This window comes from Condylura cristata, unplaced genomic scaffold (assembly GCF_000260355.1).
Source record: "Condylura cristata isolate star-nosed mole 26May11 unplaced genomic scaffold, ConCri1.0 scaffold00007, whole genome shotgun sequence".
NCBI classification, from domain to species: domain Eukaryota; kingdom Metazoa; phylum Chordata; class Mammalia; order Eulipotyphla; family Talpidae; genus Condylura; species Condylura cristata.
The window spans coordinates 8,026,657-8,050,240 of NW_004567108.1; the positions used below are offsets into that span (position 1 = coordinate 8,026,657).

The 23,584-nt window shown below is 37.3% G+C and overlaps 1 protein-coding gene across 5 annotated transcripts in view; it reads right to left on the bottom strand.

Annotated features, from left to right (window-relative positions):
- The window catches only part of CDH18 (cadherin 18, type 2), a 658,667-nt gene that overhangs the window by 438,118 nt on the left and 196,965 nt on the right, over nucleotides 1-23,584 (bottom strand). The gene's annotated exons all lie outside the window — the stretch shown is intronic.

Genomic DNA, 23,584 nt, shown 5'->3' on the forward strand with positions numbered 1-23,584 from the left:
CTGATAATGTGATTGAGATGAGGCTGGGAAGCAATACCCCATGGCCCTTAAGGGATTAAGCCCCAGCCCCTAATCTAATACCTGCCTGATATGGCAATCTTCACTGAGTCTGGGTGTGTCTCCTGTTCCCTTAGTTAGAACAGGAATAACAGAACCTACAGAATTTGAAATTTGAGAGCCCGTAAAATTAGCCTTTGGTTAATGAGTTCCCAAAGAGGGAGGATCTGGTGAAGAGACCCAGAAGGCTCTCTGGATTATCTCGAAATTGTTCCTTTCCTCTCCTCCTCCAGAAACCCTAGAGAATTTTTGTCTAATGTTTACTTTTTGAATCTAGTAAATCTCACAATATCCCATGGATTTCCCTGGAGTTGTTAATGCTTATGTTTCCACATCAAGGCTCCAGAAATCTGTCACATATGGTCATGTTTTCCTACTCTGGCACCAGGTCTGGGTCATTTTCCCCTTCCTATTCTCCACTCAGCTCAACTAATCTGTAGCTTCTTATATTTGTCCAATTTGGGGGGCAATGGTTTCCCCTGAGTCCTCTCCTTTATGGGTCCAAGAAGAGTTGTTTTTTTTTTTTTAATCTGCTAGGCATATTGTTTGTTGTTAATTTCCAATCTCCTTATATTAGGAACTAGGAACCAGAGTAAGGGATCAAACTTTTCCTGCCTTCAGACTCAGCCTGAGAAGTCAGCTCTCCTGGGTCACAAGCCTGTGAAATTTCAGATTCAGCTTATACCATCACTCCCCCAGCTTCCCTGGTGTCAGAACATGGTAGACAACTAGAGCCTCTTCTGAGTCCCCACCTTGCACACTGCAAATCTTGAAACCATTTAGCTTCCAATACCACATGAGTCAAGCCATTATAATTAGTCTTACTAGATATCTAAAGAGATTCCCACATCTATATCATCTCAAACTACATCTCCATGTATAGCATACCTGTGCATCTGCATGCCATCTATTATACCTATTCAATGTATATGGTTTCACTCCCCACACACATATGTATATCCCTCATATAGCATTTTCATTCCTTTGCTAGCAAAATGAAGGTAAGTGAACTAATTTATTTTAAGTTGTAATTAAGGAAATATAATCATGGATACATTGTGCAGGTGTGTTAGCAAGCCTCTCCAATAATTAGTGTAAGCAGAGTTTCTTGTTTTTTTTTTTTGTTTGTTTGTTTGTTTTGTTTTGTTTTTGTTTTTCTTCTAAGGAAATAGGTGGCCGCTTTTGTCATACACCAGGTGGCAAAATAGTGATCATAAGATATGCAAGAACAACGGGGGGGGGGTGCAGGCAGTAATAATACTACCACCCCCCACATTCTAATTTGTGGTTCTCAACACATTTCCACATAGACTTGACTCACACAAAATAATGACAGGGTGGGCTCTCCCTGGTGGAGCAGCAGGTTAAATTGCAGCACTGCAGTCTAGCTGCAGCCACCTCAGTGTGAGTTTGACCCCTTCCCCAGAGGTGACCCACATGGCACAGAGGTGACCCACATGGCACAGGAGACCTCCACTGACCCGCCCGCTGCTCCCCTCAGCAATGTACTTTGTCAATCTGCTTCTTCTGCTCCCTACTCTGTCACTGGTGAATCCTCTCACCACCTCTGGCCTATACTCCAGTTCTGTATGAGTAAATAAACAAATCTTTAAAAATAAATAAATAACTACAAGGCAAGAAGAGAAGATATTTTCACCCTTTACCAACCAGGAAACAGACACAGGGAAAAAGGTGGAAGAACTAAAACTTCCACCTGGATCTTCTGACAATAAATCAAGTGTTCTTACAATTGAATGACTCTGCTTGTGGACAGAGCTGCGTTAATTATATCTTTCAGGAGGGAGCTGACAGTCACTCAAAAGAAAAGGACAAATAAGACTAGTGGATTTCCGCTCCAAAAGGCAAGAGCAATGATTTAAACTTCCAGAAACTAATAGCTCTGTGAAAAATCTACGGTAGGGTGAGTTTTAGGTCATTGCAAAGAGGTTCTTAATATAAGTACTCTAAAAAAGGCAAGGAGTTTCAATAAGAATATTAATAAAAAATAATACTATTGACAACACTGGAAGCAAAAGGCTACATTTGGTGTGCTCATATTAAGTCTAGAGAAACTTCCAGATTTTTGCCAGTTTTAAACGTTATTTGACAACATACATCGTATTATTACATTTTATCTTAGTTGATGAACTGAGACTGAGAGAATAAAAAAGCCCTTTTAAGTTATGCGACATCAGGAGTATATGATACCAAACTTCAGTAAATACCTCTCAGATAAAAGGGAAACAACATTATGAACCTTTCTGAAGAGTGCAGGGTTATCAAATAATTTGCAAAGCAGTCGTTCAGTTTCTCCTCTCACTTTTCATAAAGGGAGTATTTAGTGCTTACAAGTTGAAATGTGGAAACTAACTAAATGATGTCAGCAGTCACCGGCTGGCAGTATACTGACACAAGGACTCATCTGAAAATAAATAAATAAATAAAAAATTTACTAGGAAGTATTCTCAACCACAGACCAGATGGGAAGCCAAGATGGCCATCGATCTCTGACCCGTCAATGATTATGAAGATTATTATAAGCGGGTGAAGATCTCTTTTCTCCCACCAAAGTACTAACCAGGTCCGACCCTGCTTAGCTTCTGAGATCAGACAAGATCGGGTGCATTCAGGGTGGTATGGTTGTAGATGAAGACCTCTTTTCTAAAGGGACCCAGAAGTTAGCAGGTTTCCCTAGTTATAATCTCTATGGACAAGCCTCAGGTGACCCTTTAAGGGTGGACAAAAAAAAAAAAAAAATCACCTTGGTGCATGTGAAAGTGGCTGCCTTTGCCTTGCTCCAATTCACTGGACCAACCAACTGGCATCTGGTCCCTCACTGGTATCGATGACCAACCTCAGCCAGTATGATCTAGAAAACCACTGTCCTGTTCACATTTACAGTCATAACTGATGTTCCCTTCCAACCTTTTGCTTTCTCAGAAGGAGACACCGTGACCACAACCCAAAACAGTCTCCAATTAACAGAATTCCCACAGCCACCACTGGACCTCTTAGCTTCCACAAAGGATGCTAGGAAAAGTACAGTAACCCACGAATAAGTCTCCCCAGTGAGTGTATAGCACCCCAGACATCTGGGATATCACAGTCCCAGGTTGAACTCTCTTCGCCATCCCTGTTAGAGTGCAATGAATGAACTCATATTTTCCCAAGAAGTCAGGCCCCTCAAACCAGTAGCTCTAGGGGACTAAAGCCATTTTTGCAAAATCACTTAGCGAGGTTGGTTTGAGACGCTGCATTTTTAACCTTGCTTACTTTCTTCTCATCTGTAGGCCATCATAGTACAGTCCCATCATGGTATAGCAAGACTTCACAGTGCAAACAGCAGTGAAATACCTGAACTTGAACGATTAGGAAACCCAATTTACACAAAAAGCACCCCTCTCAGACAGCACTAACAGGAGAAATTGACCCTGACTTTGACAGTCCAAGTATGACCATCTATTTGGCTTTTGCACCATGTACCCCACTCTTCAGAGACAATAAGAGCTAGGTAGGGCCAGGTTGAAGCTGGAAGTCACTTGAAGCTGCTACAAGCTGCTACAGAAGTGACCTTCACTCCTTGGCCAGAGTTGTTACTGTCCTCTCAGGAGGAGTGAACATGTCTGGTACCACTTAATAAGGTTAAAATATTAAGTCCCTCACTCCTTGGCCAATAGGCAAGTTTGGGAGTTTTGGATACATAAGGGAACCCATAATGTTACTATGGAAACCAGGCCATAAGAAAAATTACCACCAGAAAAAACAGCCAGCAGCAGCAGGATCAGAACACACTCTGTATTGACAGTCAATGTCCAGCATTGGCGCATTGGTGCAAATCGGCGCCCCAAGTGAGAAAGGCGCCTCAAATGGAACACAAAAGAGAGCATCAAACCCTTCTTTGTGGAAACAGCATCTCTGTCTCATTCCTTTTCTCTTGCAGCGTATTTCAATAAATTGCCTTTTCTGTTGTCAAAGAAATGAAACAGAATAAATGCCCTTTTCCTTAATGGTGAATTATTCTCCAAACACACTATATAATTTGTTATAGTTTTAATGTTTCAATCAACTGAGAAGTTGAAATAGAGGGTATTGCATTTTTTTTCATATTAATAGCAAAATAACATCCATGAGCATTGTTTTATAAACAATTTATAAGAAAACATAAGTGGCCTCAGGGATTTTTCTTTAAAATAAAAAAAAAACCAATAATGAAATGTACTTAATGAAAATAAACAAATCCTATTAGCATATACTAATGTACACGAGTGTTAGGGTATAGACTTTTTAATATACTAACTATAGCCAACTTGCTAAAGAAAGCAGGTACGCCAAGAAGCAAATCATTTAAAAAATAATGCATGTCCAATAAACTTCTACATTGAAATAACTAGAAAATAGCTTAATATTTAATTTTTCACATTGTATTTTATTACCCCATTATGCTTTTGTTTTATAATGAACCCTCTCTATTGATATATAGCATTGTATAAAACTCTAATTAAGCAATATAATTATTTTTGGCCAACATGTAGACTTAATTTCTAGTATGGCAATGGATTAAGAAAACCAAATTTGAAGTCGTAAAGAGACAATGTCTTTCTGAAGACGGAAACATACCCCACATTCAGTGAGCCAAATGAATGTTAGAATGATTCACATATTAGACATTTCTTCATTCCACTAATCACTCCCAATTCTGTGTCCATCAGTCTCAGTCCAGATCCACATTTTTTCCAACCATACTGGGTCCAGCAGTTCACCATTTTAATTTCATAATCATTAGTTTTCTCATCATCATCATCATTATCTTCATGATCATAATTTTCAAAACGAACCACTTATTATGCTGTCAAGAACTATCATAAGTGTATTCTAGACTCCTATGAAAAAGAAATGATAATTCCCCTTTTGCTGGCACTGAGAGCTTAACTAGGTTGTTTAAAATCAGGCAGATGGTAAATAGCGGGGCTGACATTTTCAATCCAGTTCTCACTGACTTATTACAATGTCCTCCTTAGAAGCATCAGCTTATTCTCCTTGCTTATGAGTCTGACCCGAGTACAAAACCAATTTACCACCTAGGCTACTGCAGCCATTTAATTTCTCTGGTTTTCTTCTATTTTGGTAAATCACCCCTTAATCTCTTGCCTTGCTATGCAGAACACACCCTGGTGCCTCCGAATGAGCTGTAATTGCAGTTTTAAAATGTGAGTTCTTAGCACCTTTCCGTCTCCTTCTGTGTCACGGCTGCACCTGTCTTCCCCGGTGTCTTCAGAGCTTGCTTTCCACTGATAGCACTCTTAGTTCCCATGAATGGCGAGTCTCCCGACTAACAGCTAAATGCTGGCATTTCTGACCCATCCCCCTGTAAGTGCTTCCTTTCTATTGCACCTACTTGGCTTAAGGAGAAAATATCATCAATTACGTCCTAACTCCCAAGTCATGTAGCCTGACTGTCATCTCCCTGTTCTTGCTCAGTGGAGCTTCACAATCACTTTTCTCCTCTGAAATTATACTTCTTAAGTTTATTCACCATAATCGCCTTCTATTTCTCCTGATATTTAAAGGCAACACCCTATTTTACATCAACAATGAAACTGTTGGTGGCCAAGGTATTCTCTATGTACCTTAAGAGTCTTATCAACAATCCACATGGCTTTTAAAAACCCTGGTCGGGGCCTCTCTCGTGACACAGTGGTATTAAAAACAGCACTATCAAGCTATCACTAGCCACTGTGGCCTACGTTTAATCGCTGGCCTGGGAGCTGACCCACATGGTGCAATGGACCTCTCCTGTCTCGCCCACTGCTCAGCAGTCTATTTTAGTAGATTCACCTGTTCTGCTCCCCACTCAAGTTTCCAGTGAATCCTCTCACTCCTCACACCTCTGGCATACACCCAGTTCATGTATGCATAAATAAATAAATCTTAAAGAAATAAAAATAAAATCCATGTTTAATGGAAGACTTCCAATGATGATAACTGGTAACACTGCAGCAGAATTTAATTTGCCTTGGAACTTTTCTTGTCCCTGAAAAGATTGGGTTAGTTAATACTGGTATTCAACAAGTATTTGGTGTCTCTTAGCTGCAAACCTAAAACTGTACTTGATTGTTGGGTTGGGTCTCTCCAAGGAGATTTTCTCACACTCCTTTACTTCTGTGTTTTTTTTTTTTTAATATTTTATTTATTTATACATACAAACTGGGGTATAGGCCAGAGGTGCAGGGGAGGCGAGAGGGTTCACCAGAGACAGAGTGGGGAGCAGAACAGGCCGACTGACGAAGTACACTGCTGAGGGGAGCAGCAGGGAGACAGGAGAGGTATGCCAGGCCATGTGGGTCACCTCCAGGACCAGAGATAAACTCGCACTGAAGCGGCTGCAGCTCGCGTGCAATTACGCTTTAATCCATTGTGCCACCTGGAAGGGCCTCCTTTACCTCTGATTTCGTTATGTTTGGCCACATGCGAGACACAGAAGATGGCTGGAATGTGACAAGTTGGGAGTCCTCCTTCCAGCACCTCAATGGCAGCAAAGGGAAGATACAACTTCTTTCAAAACTAAGTCTAGAATTGCTCAGTGCCTTAAGATGGACCAGAAGCTGCTTGCGAGCACCTTCCTAGAAGACCCAAGTACAGTCAGTGCTGAGCTCTGCCCTAAAAGAATGAGCACACACCTTGTAGGGCTTGTCCTCAAATTCTGAATACTGATCATTCTGGTCTCCAACCATTGAGGTGAATGTTCTTTACTATCATCATCAATTACAGAGCTACTTCAGTGGATCCTTTCTATTTTATAATCTACCAACTTCTATGTTACCAATGGACATTCGTAATCTTCCTTGATTGGAAATATTCAGCATGTACTCTCTTTTCCAGGCTAACCCTGGCTGGTACTGTAAAGGTGGCATGGTCTCTGAATCATCCTGATTCCTGTCTCCCGACCACCTCACTCTATCCGCCAAGTCCCATCAAAAAGCCTGGGAGGTACCTCTCCAACCTATCCCTCTTCTCTAGCGATCCCACTTGCTGCCACAATTTATGCCATTTCGGTCACTACTGTAGGCATATTAATCTTGTATCTAGAGATGCCACAACTCTATGCTCATCTCACTCAAGAGTATGCTCCATACTTTCTTCCATATTGCTAAATGAAAAGAAAAATATTTGAGAAATCCATAATTACCATTGACTCCTCTGAGTCACAGCATGAATTTAAATCTTTTTAATAGGGAATGTGAGGTCTCTCACCACCAGCTATATCTGATGTATTTCCCTCCTCCTGTATGCTTCAACTGTAATAGCGTTTCTCAAAAATTCCCTCTATTTTTGGCTAGCAGATATACTAATCCTTTGAGATCTCACAGAAATGTTCTACCAGAAGAATATGTGTCAGGATTCTCTCTGTTTCCACAGCACCATCTGTCTACCTTTGCACTTACTCATTTCACATTTTTCAACCCATATTTCATGTAGCCTATGGCAGGGAGAACTCACATGTTGTTCCATCTTAGAAAGTCTGAACTTTAACAGTATACTTTAAGAACTAGAATGTATTCATTGAATAATAGAGTCTGATGATTATTTTATGAATTAATATAGATTAAAAAATAAAGAATAATATAAGGGTGAATGTGATATGGTGGCTTCATTTATGTTCTCAGAGCTCGATCCACTCCCAATAAACACTTCCTCAAAAATGAGCAACCATGGGCCTATCATGGTGGCAGGTTAAAGCACAGCACCGTAAAGCTAGCAATATCTGCTCCAGTGCAAGTTCAATCCCCAGCCCCAGAGGTGACCCACATAGCCTGGGAGACCTCTCCTTTCTCGCCCTCTGCTCTCTTTAGCTGTCTACTTAGTTGATCTCTGTTCTGCACCCCTCTCTGTCTCTGGTGAATACTCTCACCACCCCTGCACCTGTGGCCTGTACCCCAGTTCTGTGTGCATATATAAATAAATCTTAAAAAATAAAAAAAAAATGAACAGCCATGATGACTGGGAAATACCGGGACATTACACCCTCCAGTCTTTCCATTCGATAACCTGCTTCCCTTTCAGCTTCCCTTTGAGTCACATCATCTCCAAGTCCTCTGCACCAGTAAACTAAAATCGCTTGTTGGTATTAGTCTTTCTCATCGTTATGTCTTCTCAGAGATTATTATCTGTATCTGAAATTGATGATGAGTTATGTTAGGTTAACCGATGGTTAAAATGATCAGATTGCTATTATAAGCATGGATGCTATGGGGCAATTCAATTCCCAAGAATAAAAAGAGACTTAGCATCATTCACATTTTATATGTGCAAATCAAAAGCTGCTGATGGATCAGTTGATGAAAGAGACAGAGACTCTGGACTGATCTTATGAGCAAATCATTGAATCATGAATGTTAATGGACTGTGAACGAGGAAAAGTGAGCAAGCAAAAACTATAAATGGAACCTATTACTTATTACTTTTTGTAAGATTTCCCATTTATATTCTATTAAATTCTGAAACTTTAAAGTAGATGTAGACAAGAAAACGAATGGTTTGCCTCTCGTGTGTCTACATATAGGCCAATTTTTCTACAGCATTTGACACTCCCACAATACTAGAGGTGATCTAACTGATCTGGGTTGCTAACAGGGAATTTTCTTCCTCCCTTTTCACCCTTACCTGGGTGTGTTCTCCTAAGAGACCTAAAAGGCAATTTCAGATTTGCATTTCATCACCATGACTGTAAGTTCCCTCTAGGTTTGTTATCCCTTGTTAAGATTGTCACACTAAGTCCCAGCTTTTTATTTTCATCAGCCTGCTGTAAAAATTGGTCTGCTTCATGCACTAAATTGTGATTTTTTTTTAAAGATTCATTTATGCATACAGAACTAGGGTATAGGCCAGAGGTGCAGGGGTGGTGAGAGGATTCACCAGAGACAGAGTGGGGAGCAGAACAGGCAGATCAAGGAAGTGCACTGCTGAGGGGAGCAGCAGGTGGGTCAGGAGAGGTCTGTGGCGCATGTGGGTCACCTCTCGGGTGGGAATCAAGCTCATGCTGATGTGGCTTTAGCTTCTTAGTGTTATGCTTTAACCTGCTGCACCACCAGGGAGGGTCTTTTTGTGACTTTTAAAATACTATATGATGATGTAATATTATAGAATGCAATTATAACTATAATGCTAAAAAAAAAAAAGGTCTAACATAGGTAAGGCACAGAAGTGTCAATGCCACATCTTATGGAGAAGCAATCGATTTTCAATATGTATATAATTATCATTATAACCTATGAACTGTGACCAGCCTTCACATTCATTCAAAGACAGAAGTTTGGTACTTGAAATTATCCATTATTTATAATTGCTGTAAGAAAGACTTTTAGCATTTTTAAATATATAACTGTATGAACTATTTGAATGCATTTATATTCTCCATACACTTACATAATATTTCTGTAATAACTGTATCCAGTTAATATAGATAAGATTTTTTCTTCTCAATTGTGAATTTGAATAATTGATGTTAGAATATTCTAACATTTTAGTAATAAAATGATCTTAGGTAATTATGCACATGTTTATGCATTATATCTTTGAGGAGCTGAATTTATAAAATGGAATTTGATTATAAGCAACATAACTACATAAAAGCATCAGCTATCACCAAGTCCCTTCACTACACACTCCCTATAATTTGTTTGAGTATATTAAAATATCTTAATCAATGAATAAATGTCTCCTTTAAGATAATTTGCATTTCTTCTAAAAGCTGATGGATGATAAAATATTACAAGTTTTTATATTCTATAGGGGATTATTTGTGAGTATATATATGCTAATAATTCTGAAGTTATACATTTTGGTATTTAATTTATCATATATCTTTTTTTTGAAAATATCAAATGACTACCTAAAAAGTTAGTTTGCAAATTCCTTAAACTGAAAAATACTGAAGATACCAAATCTTAAGAACTTAACAAAATCACTTGTTAGTGGTGAGAGGTGCCAGAATTTAGGTCTCTGTGTGGTGTGGTATAGGCACTTATCCAGGTGTGAAGCTATACTGCTGGAATGTATATAATAGTATACACCAAAGTAAGTCAATTATAAATAAATACATAAAATATTTCTATGCTTTCATAGCAAGAATTCAAAGAGGCAGACAGTTCAGATGATTTACTTTTAAGCAATAATCAAGTAAAGACATAAGCAGACAAAAGTAAGTTAAAATCAGATGATGAGGACTATGCTGAAAGAGTTTCTGATGCATGTTTGAGCATTTTGGGACAAAACTCAAATGATGTCCCTTCCTGAAAACACAGACATCTGTTCATCTTCTAAGTCAAATGAATGTCAGATGACTATGCATCTGTTTGCATACAAAGCGAGATATTGCCAAGCAGGATGCTGTTTCTAGAGATGGTTTTGGTTGGTTGTTTTTCATTATCATTTTCCTTTCTGACATTCACCCCAGCATTACTTTGATAGATCCCAGAATATATTTTCATAATAGGTCATAATTACAGTGTTTACTAATTTGCCAGATGAACTTCTGAATTCTTTACATATATTAACTTTTATAATTATCACAAATAACTATTAGACAGCAACTGTCTAATCCCTATCAACAAGAAACTGAGGCATAGAGACATCAACCTAGTGTCAAAGATGACACAGCTAGTATTTTATGTCCAGCATCCAGAAATTAAATGTAGTAATCTCATTCTGGGATCTCTTCCCTCAGATATATCAGTGTCTGTCTCAATAAATAATAAATCAGTAATTCTGTAAGAATGAAGCCAGTTGTATTAAATCAGAGAAATAACTCCAACAGAAATCAGAATTGTATTCAGTGTTTACTTTTTGTACATCTCAATTTATATTAAATAGATTTTGAAAAAAAAAAAGAAAATAACACGAGAAGAATACGCATTGAGGATTGATCTGTATGTAAATATAGGTAGTTTGAATTATACATCTTTTCATGGAGTGGAATATGTTTATTTTTTCTTGTTTATTCAGTTCACAAGTTCCCATCCCCCTAATCCTCAGGATGGCAGCCCTTTGGCAGTCACCTGAAATGTTGCCATGTGACCTTCATGACTCGATGGAAAAGCTTAGCTGCTCCCCATTTCACGTATTGTAAATGCGTAGTGTCAGCACAGACAAAGGATGTTTTAAAAGAACAAATGGAACATAACAAAGCATAGGCTGTTCCATGTTTCCCTCGCATTGCATAGATTTTTGTATCTTGAATTTGCAATAAATGAATACAGCTTTCAAGATAATAAAATCTATCAAGGAAAGCAATTTTCTTCCTAAGTACAAAATGACAAAATTTCTACTGGTGTCTACTTTAAGTGACATACAAGGAGCCATGAAGTTCAACCTTCCCACTCTATACATGAAAATTAATACACTAGGAGATGTTGTAAGAAGAAAAGAAGTTTCTGAGTGCAGTGTCAATGATAGCATCTAGCCAGTCTTGCTATTCACTATTGCTAAGTACTGAAATGCTGTCATGATATTTACTTCTGCCAACTATTAAAGCCACACAACTGCATGACTGCTTTGAAAAGTAAAATGCATTGCATGCAGGATAAATATGTAAAGAGGAGGAATGCAAAAGCCAGACTAGTACAACAGTATGCAAATCCTAAGGCCCAGGTGATATTTTTTCATAAGCTCTAAAAGAACAGACTCTTCTTTTATAAATAAAGATGTCAACATTTCAAATGAGAAAATGTCTTCAGACATACAGAGTATAGTTATTGTTCAGCATAGGTAGGTAAACACATCACCATTTGTCCTGTGATCAGTTCATGACAAGAATCAAGAGGATGGAATCTGTCCTTAGACAACATCAGCTTCGGAGACATCGTGGATTAAACATCAAAACAGGTTTGAATCAGCAATCAGAATATAACTGGTGGCTCTTTCGCTTACGAATTATGAATCTCAGAAAGGCCATGTGCTTGAATCTACGTATCATTGACTGGATATTAAAATTTCTCCAGACTCTCCTCACATGCCATAAAGATACGATAATACTTGTTCTCCATCATGTAATATTCAGCATCCCGGGGGATATTATTGTAATTGAAGATACTCTGTGGATGAGAAAGTGCTACACAGACTCAGCGATGATTATTACTACCGGTATATTTTATGCCAGAGTGTCACATAATTACAAGAGCCTCACAAAACTACAAAATCACTCTTTTTTGCATGATTGGAAATGGAGCATATTTTGGCCTTTGTTTACTTCGATCCTGATGGTAATAGTTTCTCTGGGCTGCTGTGACAAAGTGCCACAGACAGGGGAGCTTTCCAACAGACAATGACCGACTGGCATTTCTGGAGGCTGGAATATGAATCAAGGATATCAGCAGGACCCTTCCTTATTCCTTTGAAACCTCAGGTGAGACAATTTCCTTGCCTTTTCTAGATGTTTGCCAGTATTCTGTGCTGGTCTTTGGTTTGTATTCCCACCAGTTGGTCTTCCTGACATCCTGTGTCACGTGGCCATCTGCTGTGTGTTTCTGTCCTCACAAGGAGTTTGCCTATCCGAAGGACACTGGCCATACAATATATCGTATGGTTGTATCATCACTGATTACATCTGCAAAATCCTATTTTAAAATAAAACCGCACTCATAGTTGCAGGGATTGAGACTTTGAGATCTTTCTGTAGAATACAAGTTCATTTTTTTAATTGGTGAACTCAAAACAAGTTTGGATATGTATGTGGGGCAAAGTATGATGTAGGGATTTAAGTTTTCATTTTTTTAACCCATTTAGTATTTATTAAGGTAGTGTGTGTATATGCATACGACTAAATAGCCTCTACTTCACACAATGTTAAATAGCTACATACAACACTGGATAATATTCAACAAATATTACCAGATAAAAAGCATATAGTACATTAATGAAAGATAGAATGACTGTGTGTGTGTGTGTGTGTTTTCTGGTAAAGAGGGTAAATAATAGCATGGGTTAAGAAAATAAGTACCCACATCAGGTAGAACTTGACCTTGACATTAGATTTCCAATTATTAGAATAGGAAATACACACTGATAAGCACATTTCATGAGAGAGGATGATTGTAGAGAATAAAATAATCAAAATGTTTCCTAGAAAATTAAGGTGCTGACCTGACTCACAGGAAGTTTTTAAAAAATCTAACATCAGGAATTCATTCAAGCATATTAGAGGTGATTCAATGAAATGGGAAAAATTTGAGCTTGATCCCAGGAGAACTTGGGATGTCATTATAGATACAACAAGAAGATTGTAGCCTGGCTTGAAAATAGTTTTGAGGATGCATGATATAAATGCAGATTAGAAGGTTAAAACTCCGAGATAGAACACTCAATAATAAGACTATTGCACTGATTAGCTCTGTAAGCTTCTAGGGATGGCACTTAACTTGCAAACTGTGTGCTGAGGTTTCATAGAGACCAGTGACTCAGAGGGTCCGTCCCAGGGTATTTTTAATGTTAAGGGAAACACAAAGACATCCATAAGATAACAAATAATCTAATACTCTAAAGATGTATAGAACAACTACTTTAATGAATGGTATCATTAGATTTTTGGGTTGTTGGAAAAAATTACTAAAATGTTGACATAGTCATGAACCAAAACAGTTATATAAAACAGTTAATATAATATGCTAGAATCTCTAGCATATTATATTACAAGATACATATTTACTTTTAAGTTGCAGTTATACAACTGCATACCCCCCAGCTCTAACTTCTTCATTATTTTTTTTCTTAATTACCAATTCCTATTTTATTTTATGATGCACTGGTATAAAACTAGTGAAGCCCCTTGTGAAATCTTGCATCTTTTGTGTGTGTGTATATATAATTATAAAATAGTAAAATATATATATATAATTGTATATATTAAAATTAATATATAATTGTATATATTAAATGATATATATGATTTGTTTGTGCATACATATTTATTTGTGCATATGCATATGCATATATATATGCATATATGTATATATATATATAATTTATTTGTGCATACAGAACTGGGGTACAGGCCAAAGGTGCAGGTGCAGTGAAAGGATTCACCAGAGACAGAGTGGGGAGCAGAACAGGGGGATTTACAAAGTACACTGCTGAGGGGAGCAGCAGGGAGCCAGGAGAGGTCTGCTGCGCCATGTGGGTCAGCTCCAGGGCTGGGATTGAACTCTCACCGAAGTTGCTGTGGCCAGCTTGCAGTGCTGCATCCTAACCTGTTGCACAACCAGGGAGGGCCCTCTCTATATATATTTAATTAATGATGTCTCATGATTTTACATCAGTGCTTATTGTTTCACAACATAGGATTTCTCCCTTCAGGTGTGGTCACTATAGCTTTGCCACCCCAGAGCACCCAGAGTCCTCCACTAAATCCATTGCCTCCCCCTTCTCCCTTTGCACCCCCCACACCCCTCCTGGCTAACTCAGGTCTAAGGTCAGCTGGCAGGGTCCGTTTTAAAGTTTCTTTCTTTGATCCTTGGTTTGGTTTCTCTACATTCCACCTAAAAGGGAAACCATCTGGCGTTTAGCTTTCTTTCTCCTTCCAGCTGACTTCACTTAAGTTAATCTCTTCCAGTTCCATTGCGTTGCTTATCTCTTAGATGGTGAAGCCCAGGAAGGCTCATGTTGTCCAAAAGTAGCAATATCTACTTTCCTTTATGGAAATGACTCTGAACTTCAGTTCTTTTTGCCACCTTGCTAAATTCCAATGTTATCTTTGATATTTCTATGTATTCTTCCCATTCACTCTCAATTTTCTAGTTGAATATCCTTATTACAGGTTGTCATCTGAGCCACTAACTCCTGGGGTACCTTTACACCTATTCCAATAATGCAAGTACATGTGATCAACATAAATTTATGGTTTACATCTCTGTCATAAATTTTATGGATATTATATATATATATATATATATATACATAAATACAATCTTCAAAAACGTTATCCATTACAAGAGAAATTAAAATATATAAATAAAATATAAATCAGTTACTCTTTTAGAACACAGGTGACATTTCCAAAAATAATACCCCGTGTTATTATACTGTTATAATGCCTTGCTAATTATCGCAGAGAAATATTTCCCCATCATTTCCCTCCTCCCCACTACTAATGTACACTACCCCGTTAATTTAAATAACTGCCCATTAGTTTTTAAAATAGCTTCTTCTCCCCACAAATATCCCTGATCCTCCCTATAGGAACCTTTCTTTTCTGCCAGAGAAAAGAAAAGCAGAGTCATGAACAACTACAACACATAAGCAAGTGTGGATAGTTTTATTTTATAATCCTTCTCCAACATACCGCCTAGAATTTTGTCCATATTTCTACCTTACATGGAACGTAACTAACACCAATGGGAAGCCTTGTCCTTCCTGATACTCACCTGCATCAGCCATTCAGTTCAGCTGCACTTCCATCCACACTGCTTATTATTTCTGGAATGTCCCTCCTCACTCTGGCTATGCTCAGTCAACACTCCCTTCACCATCCAAGTACCTGGACAAGAAGAGCTCCGGCATTGTGCCACGGTAACACTTCTCAGCATGAAGCAAAAGAGCTGCACTCCATAGGGACCAATACACACATCGAAACTACAAAGATGTTAACAGGAACATGGAAACACTCACTGCTCACGAGCTCACTAAAGAAAATGCCATTGAGCTCTTCGATTAAACAAAACTCAAATTAAACTTCACAGAAGAAAATTAGTAGAAGACAAATGTCATCACAATATCTGCATCAAGTCATTCAGCATTCACAATATCTCTGGGTTTGTGTACAGAAAAACTGGAAATTTGACGTATGAAAACTTGCCCAAACTCTCCATGAATGTGCACAGACCTCGTCTTTGCAGCCTCTAAGTGCGTCTCCCTAGCACGAACTCCTCAGCAATATGGTCTCTAGAAATAAGACCTAGAAAAATAGAACTGTATATTTCTGTTTTAGAAATAAGACCTAGAAAAACAGAACTGTAAGATCTCAGTTTCCTCATTTAGCTGGAGTGCAAAGTAGCAGGACAAATGTAAGGGAAACTAACACCACATGGAGTACAAAATAGAACATTTTCTAGACTGAGGTTTAAATTAGCTATTTCAATTTCCAAGAATTATGGCAGTCTCTTTGCCAACAATGTGCACAGTAACATACATATAAGAGTGTTACTTTAGAAAAAAACAAAATCGCCTCCAGGTTATTCCTTTAATGAACTGTACAGTAAGATAAACTGTACATTTCTCTGAACCTTTTTCAGCAGTGTAAGTTTTATTGTCATTTAGCCTTCAGTTTGACATGCATTTGATTTTCACACATTAAAAAGTTAAACAAAAATAACTAAATTATCATATAGGCTTCCTACGTGTACCAAAATAACAATAACACTCACCTTCTCTTTACTCTGGTTATCTAGAATTCATCTGAACAAAAACAAAAACAAACAAACAAAATAGCTTTTACTCAATCTCCTTTCATTAAGTCTAAGATACATATTGAAAGACATTAGAAATCTTTCCTTGGGATTCACTTCTTTTCTGTTAAGTCTTTATAAAACAATTCACTTTTTCTATATCAGCTTCCATTTGGAAATTGCAGAAACTCCACTGTCACAGGAGATGAATTGAGGTGTCTTTTAACCAGGCCCTTATGACTTTCAGATTCTCTAAAATCTAGTTCCAATTTTGAACATATAAAATTACATTGACAGATACTTGCCTCACTCTTGTTTCTGGAAATATAGGTCACGTATTTAATCATCAAACCACCACAGGTATTTAACTGGCTCATATTTTCATGATAATAGAAAACCCTAGGGTTACTGTGTTGGAGAACAGGTTTTATGATTCCTAGTTCAAATAATTGTGAAATATTATTGTATCAAGCCTATTTGAATTTGTATTAGGAAGGAGACCCTTATGTCAAAACACCGTATTTTTCATATTAGTGCATTTTCAGATTTTACCTTTTTTTAATTTTGTTTGTTTATAAAGGAATCTTTTACTTTTTTAAATTTATTTTATTATGCACACAAGAACTGGGGTGCAGGTCAGAGGTGTGGGGGTGAGAGGACTCCCCAGAGACAGAGTGGGGAGCAGAACAGGCGGATCCACTGAAGCACTCTGCTGAGGGGAGCAGCAGGGAGACAGAAGTCTGCTGCACCCTGTGGGTCACATCCCTGGCGTGGGATAGAACTCATGCTGCAGGGGCTCTGGAGAGCTTCATAGTGCTGTGATTTACCCCTTGTGCTACCAGGGAGAGCCCCATTTTCAGATTTTAAACTCAAATCATAGCATGAATATGGTGTCAGTTAGTATGTTGTGCATGCGCAAAGCTTGGGCTATGACTAAGTAGAATTCTGGATGTTATTCTTTGTTTATTTAAAGCTTTTAGTGTTGCAAAATAGATTTGCACTGAAAAAGCTATCATTAATATTGACTTCATATTTTCTGTTAAATCTACCCTAGTCACATGCCTTTTGTTTAAAACTTTGCTAGCATAATTAAATGCATTCTTTTTAATTAAAAGGTAAATAGCATTTATTTTTACTGACTTGATGTTTCAAATTATGATATAAAAGATTGCCAAAAATTTACAGTGCAGTTTATTTATTCATTTATTTATTTTAATTTACAGGGGTTTGTTTTGAATTGATTATTATTACTTTTTTTTCTGGCAATATTGAATGTTTTATTAGGAGCATTCATTCTAATATATAAATATGCATTTTATACACTTCCTCTCTTTCTTTCTCTCCTCCCCTTCCTTGCCCACTGCCCTAAGTTCCTTGACAGCCTCAATGATATATCTTATATATGCACAGTAAAGACTATGTGTTAGGAAGAGAGCCCCTTAATATGGAGAAGAAATACTCTTCTATATTTGTACCAAACAGAAAAGCTAGCTCAAGATTCAAATGTCATCTCATCAGAGAAATTGCCCCTGAAAATACTAGTACAATATATGTACATGAAATCATCACTGCCTACTTCCTTAGCATGCTATTTTTCTTTTATAACAGGTGTCACCTCTCTGACATACTGTTCTCCACAACAAGAAGACAATCTTTTCTAAAGGAAGGCTGTCTTGACTATGTTTTCTTCACTACTATATCCTCATGCCTAGGAACAATGTCTGGGATATAGTATCTTAATACTTGCTGACTCATAAGATACTTGGATGAACAACATGATTTCCATGTAACAGTAAGCAATTATAGTTTGTTAATATCACCACCCCTTTCGTTTCCAACATACAAGCAGACACACATTCTGCTCTTGCTAAGGTGAAGAAAGTCATAGATTCAGCACAGTCCCTAATAGTGGAGAACAGAAGATGCTAGGAAAACTACAGATGAGTTTAACATGAAAATTGGTGAGCAAGTAGAAATGTTGAGGTGAGGGTTATTCCATTCATAGAAAGTTCGAAGAGCAGCAGAGGTTGACTGGAGTCGTGTGACAGGAAGGCAGAGAAGGCGGGGTATTGGACAGCAGGCATTGACATGCAAAGAATGAGTGCAAAGTGGATGTCTGCAGAAAAGAATTCACTTACTAGGGCAAGTATGGAGGAGTGACATTTGCAAAGGAAAGTTTTAAGTTGGAGAGAAGTAGACTTGGGAATATTTGATTTTCTTTCTTTCTTTCTTTTTGTGGTTGTCATAAAGAAAAACTCTAATTATAAATGAGTAGAAGGTTATAAATCTATCCATGCGCCTGTTTATGGGATGGAAAGTCATATGAAGAACATGTGTATAGGATATGATGGAGGAAATATAAAGGTATTGAGAAGTTCTGAACTGAAGAAATTAATATATATACACATATACACTTATATGTTAGATATCTTGCATGAAAAAAAAATAGTTGAGTTAAAATTTGATTTTTAAAAGGGTAAGTAGGGCTGTCCTTGGTGCAATGGGCTAAAGCACAGCACTATGAAGCTCTCCACAGCCACTGCAGCACAAGTTCAATCCCAGCCAGGGCGCTGACCCACATGGCGTAGCACACCTCTCCTGCCCTTCCGCTACTCCTCTCAGCAGTAGATTTCAGTAGATCTGCCTTTTCTGGTTCCCACTCTGTCACTGGTGAATCCTCTTAACCCCCACAACTCTGGCCTATACCCCAGTTCTTGTGTACATAAATAAGTGTATCTCAAAAAAAAAAAAAGGAAAGTTATTGCATTGTTAAAGAAAATGGCAACATACACTTACACATGCAAATAAACATACTGACCTCTGAGAAGCAAAAATCTGATTCTTAATAGGATATCTTAAGATTTATGCATACTATTATATAAACTAGTTTAAGTGAAAGTATATAAAACAGCAGTTGGAATTAGCTGTCACTGATGTGAGTAAGAACCAAATTAAATTTGACAATCAAAGTTTCAGCTGCAAAATGATCTGGGGTGATCATTATAATTAAAATGAAATGAATGATATATATTAGTATATATTAGTATATATTGTTTAAGATGAACCACTTCTATATTATATGAATCACTTCCATATTATATGCCATAGATATACTGCAATTAGATATTCAGTTCTTGTTAGAGTTGATGGAAGACTTTTCAACAGTGAAGTAATTGCCATTTTAAGAAATAGTCTAAGCTTAACAACACAGAAAAAAACAAAGCTCTAAAAATAGGCACTTAAGATAATTTCTTAGAAACAAGTAGATCTTTTACTTATTGATTACATTAGACTTTTTAGTATGCAAATAATTCAATATTGAACAGATATTTATAACTTTAAATAACTATATAAATCATAAGTTGATAAAATGGCAAAATTGTTTACTGTCATAATACAAAAATATATTCAAATACTAAAAAACCTCTAAGTTATTATGGTACTGTTAGTGAAGAAGACAGACTTTACGTATGAGTCTACCGGAACTATCATTAGAGCTTTTTTTTTTTTGTTTGCAATATACATCTCATATGACTTATGGAGGAGTTATTCCAGATAAATTCATAATATATGAACAATATAATGAGTCAAATGCCTTTCATATACCTGTTATACTGAAAAATACACCAAACATAACTTAGCCTAACCGAACTTAAACATACCCCATAATCGATTATTGATTGATTTTGAAGTTTCCCCAATAATTTAATAGAGATATATTAATATTAATATATTAAATATATAATATAATAAATATTAATATAATAAATATTAATATATTAATATTTATTTTCCAATAAATTTAAGAGATTTATCTATTCCCCCAATAAATTTAATGGAAATATTAATATATTAATAGAGATGCTACTGAAACTCTTAATTAATATATGTTTAAATACAACACAAATGATGTTACATGAAAATATGTGAAGTTCTAAAAGTAAGATCATATTATATTTAGTAATACACTGTTTGAAGTTAGGAAAGATATGTCCATCATTGTGAAATAACAGCCTGGCCCTTAAGACTTCTGTGGAAGAACATACCTTCTATAAAGTTCACCTCTTCCCAAGGGATGCTTCAGGTCCCATTCCTTAGCACCGTGTTCAATTATCTAAACCATCTCTCTTCTAAATATTCAAGGTCTCTCTGAAAGTTGAGACTCTTTGGGCCAAAAAGAAAGCATGCAACATCCATCATTCCTCATCCTGTGTCCTCTGTAGCCATCACTATAGATCGAGTCCTTTCTTCTCAGAGTACTGCAAAGTCAGAGTACTGCAAAATCACCATTACCAGCACTGCTTTTCTGAAACCATCACACAATTCCTATGCTATTCCTAGGGTGTATCAAATACATATCACTTTGACTTTATGCAATATTTGATGTTATTGACACAATCACCTTTTTTTATGTATTTATTTATGCATACAAGAACTGGGGTACAGGCCAGATGTGTGGAGGAGGGGTCTGAAATGATTCACCAGAGACAAGTGGGGAACAGAACGGGCTGATCTAGGGAAACATACTGCTGAGGGAAGCAGCAGGCGGGTCAGGTGAGGTTTAGCTGTGCCCTGTGGGTCAGCTCCCTGGAAGGGATCGAACTTGTGCCGCAATGGCTGTAGATAGCTACAGAGCGCTGCCCTTTAACCCCTTTCGGCACCAGGGAGGGCCCTACTCAATCACCTTCTGAAAACGGACTGTGCACAGCTGAGAGCTGTGCTTTGTTCGTTGTTTTTCTTCTACCATTTTGATCCTTTCCTACTGACAAGTAAAACTCAACAATTTGCTACTCCTGTCCTCAGGTTCCACAATATCATGACACTTGTCTGCTTTTCCTTGAATATTTATTTTGATGTTTTCTTCAAAACATCAGAGGGATCTGTGTGGTTGGCAGTGACTTTGATGTCTTCGGCTGATTTCAAAGTCCTCTTGAGAGAGGAAGGGCATCATCTTTCTCATTCTTAGGCACAGTTATGCAGAGCACGCATCTACATTAGCTTACATTATGGCATTTCATATTTATGTAAGGATTCAAGTGTAGACTAATTATCTGATTTTTTTTTAACAAAATGGAAGTCTTTAGCTTCTTTTCTATATGGAGATGTCAGTATGGATCAGGGAGAGAATAAAACTGAAGCCTGCTATAAAGGCTGTCAAGCTACTGCTGGTTTCATTTTTTTCTATACTTCTATAAAATCTGAGTGCTGACTAAAAAGTTAACTCAGAAGTTAGAGTCCCATGTTGTTTGTTGATGCCAAGAATTTTATTTTTTATTATTATATTGTGAACTTCACAAAAACCGCATTTAGGCAATCAAATTTCTGGCTGACTGAATATCCCCAATCACACAGAGCCTCACACCCCTGGCTGGGACAGGTGCTGGCTCTCACTAGGAACTGAGAAGCTCTGAACTCTTCCATCAAGCCGGGTTACTTAAGCTAGGAACTCAACAATGTTCTTCACTATATTATCTGTACATCTGGGGACTATGGACTATGCAAATCTTTATTATGATGATTCCATAGCTATTGTCTGGAATTAGCTTTTATAATTTTAATAACTCCTTTTCTGTTTCAGTAATTCTATCTCTTATTTCCTGTCAATAATAGTAAAAAAATAGGTAAATCTGATGTTTCAATGAAAACATTTTCCTTCTTAATTCAATAAAACTTTTCTCTTTTTCACTACTACAGCCTTTTCTTTGGACTAGATTTTTTTTTCCCCCTTAGTTATATATATTTTGTATGACTGTATTTCTGGGCAAGGTGCCCAGATTGGTATAATTTTTGTTTGTTCCTCACAGAGTGTCCCAGATTCTTGTTTTGAGAGGAGCATTGTAAATTAATAATATGATTACAGAGTTACCACCATTATTTATTTTCTGTAAAATCCAGCACATTAAGGTATATTATTCATAGTACGTAGCGCTGAATGAGGATACAGCATGGTTAGTTTCCAGGCATTGCAGTCAGAAGCATCTATTTTTTCTTTAGTATATCTGTCATGCACATTATGACTTGTAAGAATATGAAATAACTGGAGAGTCTAAATTCTCTAGCACTAAAATCTTTTATGAGTCAGGTGGCCTGGTGCTCCATTTATTAGGAATAATAATTTCCATTTGTGGGCCCTCCATAGTGGCACAACGTGTTAAAGCACAGCCCTATGAAGCTTTCCGAAGCCAGAGCAGCAGTATTAGATCCTTGGCCAAGGAGGTGACCCGCATGCTTCAGCAGCCCTCTCCTGACCCACCTGCTGCTCCCCTCAGCAGTGTATTTCAGTCAATCTGCCTGCTCTGCTCCCCACTCTGTCTCTGGTGAATCCTCTCACCTCCTGCATCTCTGGCCTGTACCCCAGTTCTTATATGCATAAATAAATATATATTAAAAAATAATAATTCCCTAGAAGTGTGTATTAAGGTGGAGTCCTCAGGTATAGTTTTTACTCTTCCAGTACTCTATGTCTTCTTAGAGGATTGGGCGTGAATGGAATTGACAGTGTGCTTAATCATACCGTCGTTTAACATAAACTAGGATTTCAATTCTGGAAAAAAATAATAATAATTTCCATTAGTGTCTCTGGTAATGACTGTGTGTGTATAACAGCAAGTCCTTTTTGGATGAGTGTGGGACACTAAGAGATCCACTATCAGGGACCAAAACAACTGAGATATTTTCCTATGTCACCAAGTAAGGAATTAAAGGACCTAGAAGGGGAATTTGTGGTTCTGGTCTTTAACATAAAAATAACACTTTTAAATACATTCTCCAAACCAAGTGTCCCCTACTTAATTGATGGTCAACCCAAGAATGATGTGGTATCTACACTTAAGGGACCAGAGAAGCTCAGCTTTCCAGGAAAGAGGTTTATTGCAGTCTAAACTATCTTATTTGTTATAAACAAACATAAATGTTAGTTTTCCATTGATGACTGATGTCCATCTTGTCATATCCAGTTACTACTTACTTCTAGATATTTATCAGCAGGTTCTGAGAAATATATATGCTGTCATTTGTAATATGCATGTCCTTTATTATTATTACTGCTCTTTTAATAGCATTCATTATTATTTTACATGGGAGATCATGTTTTA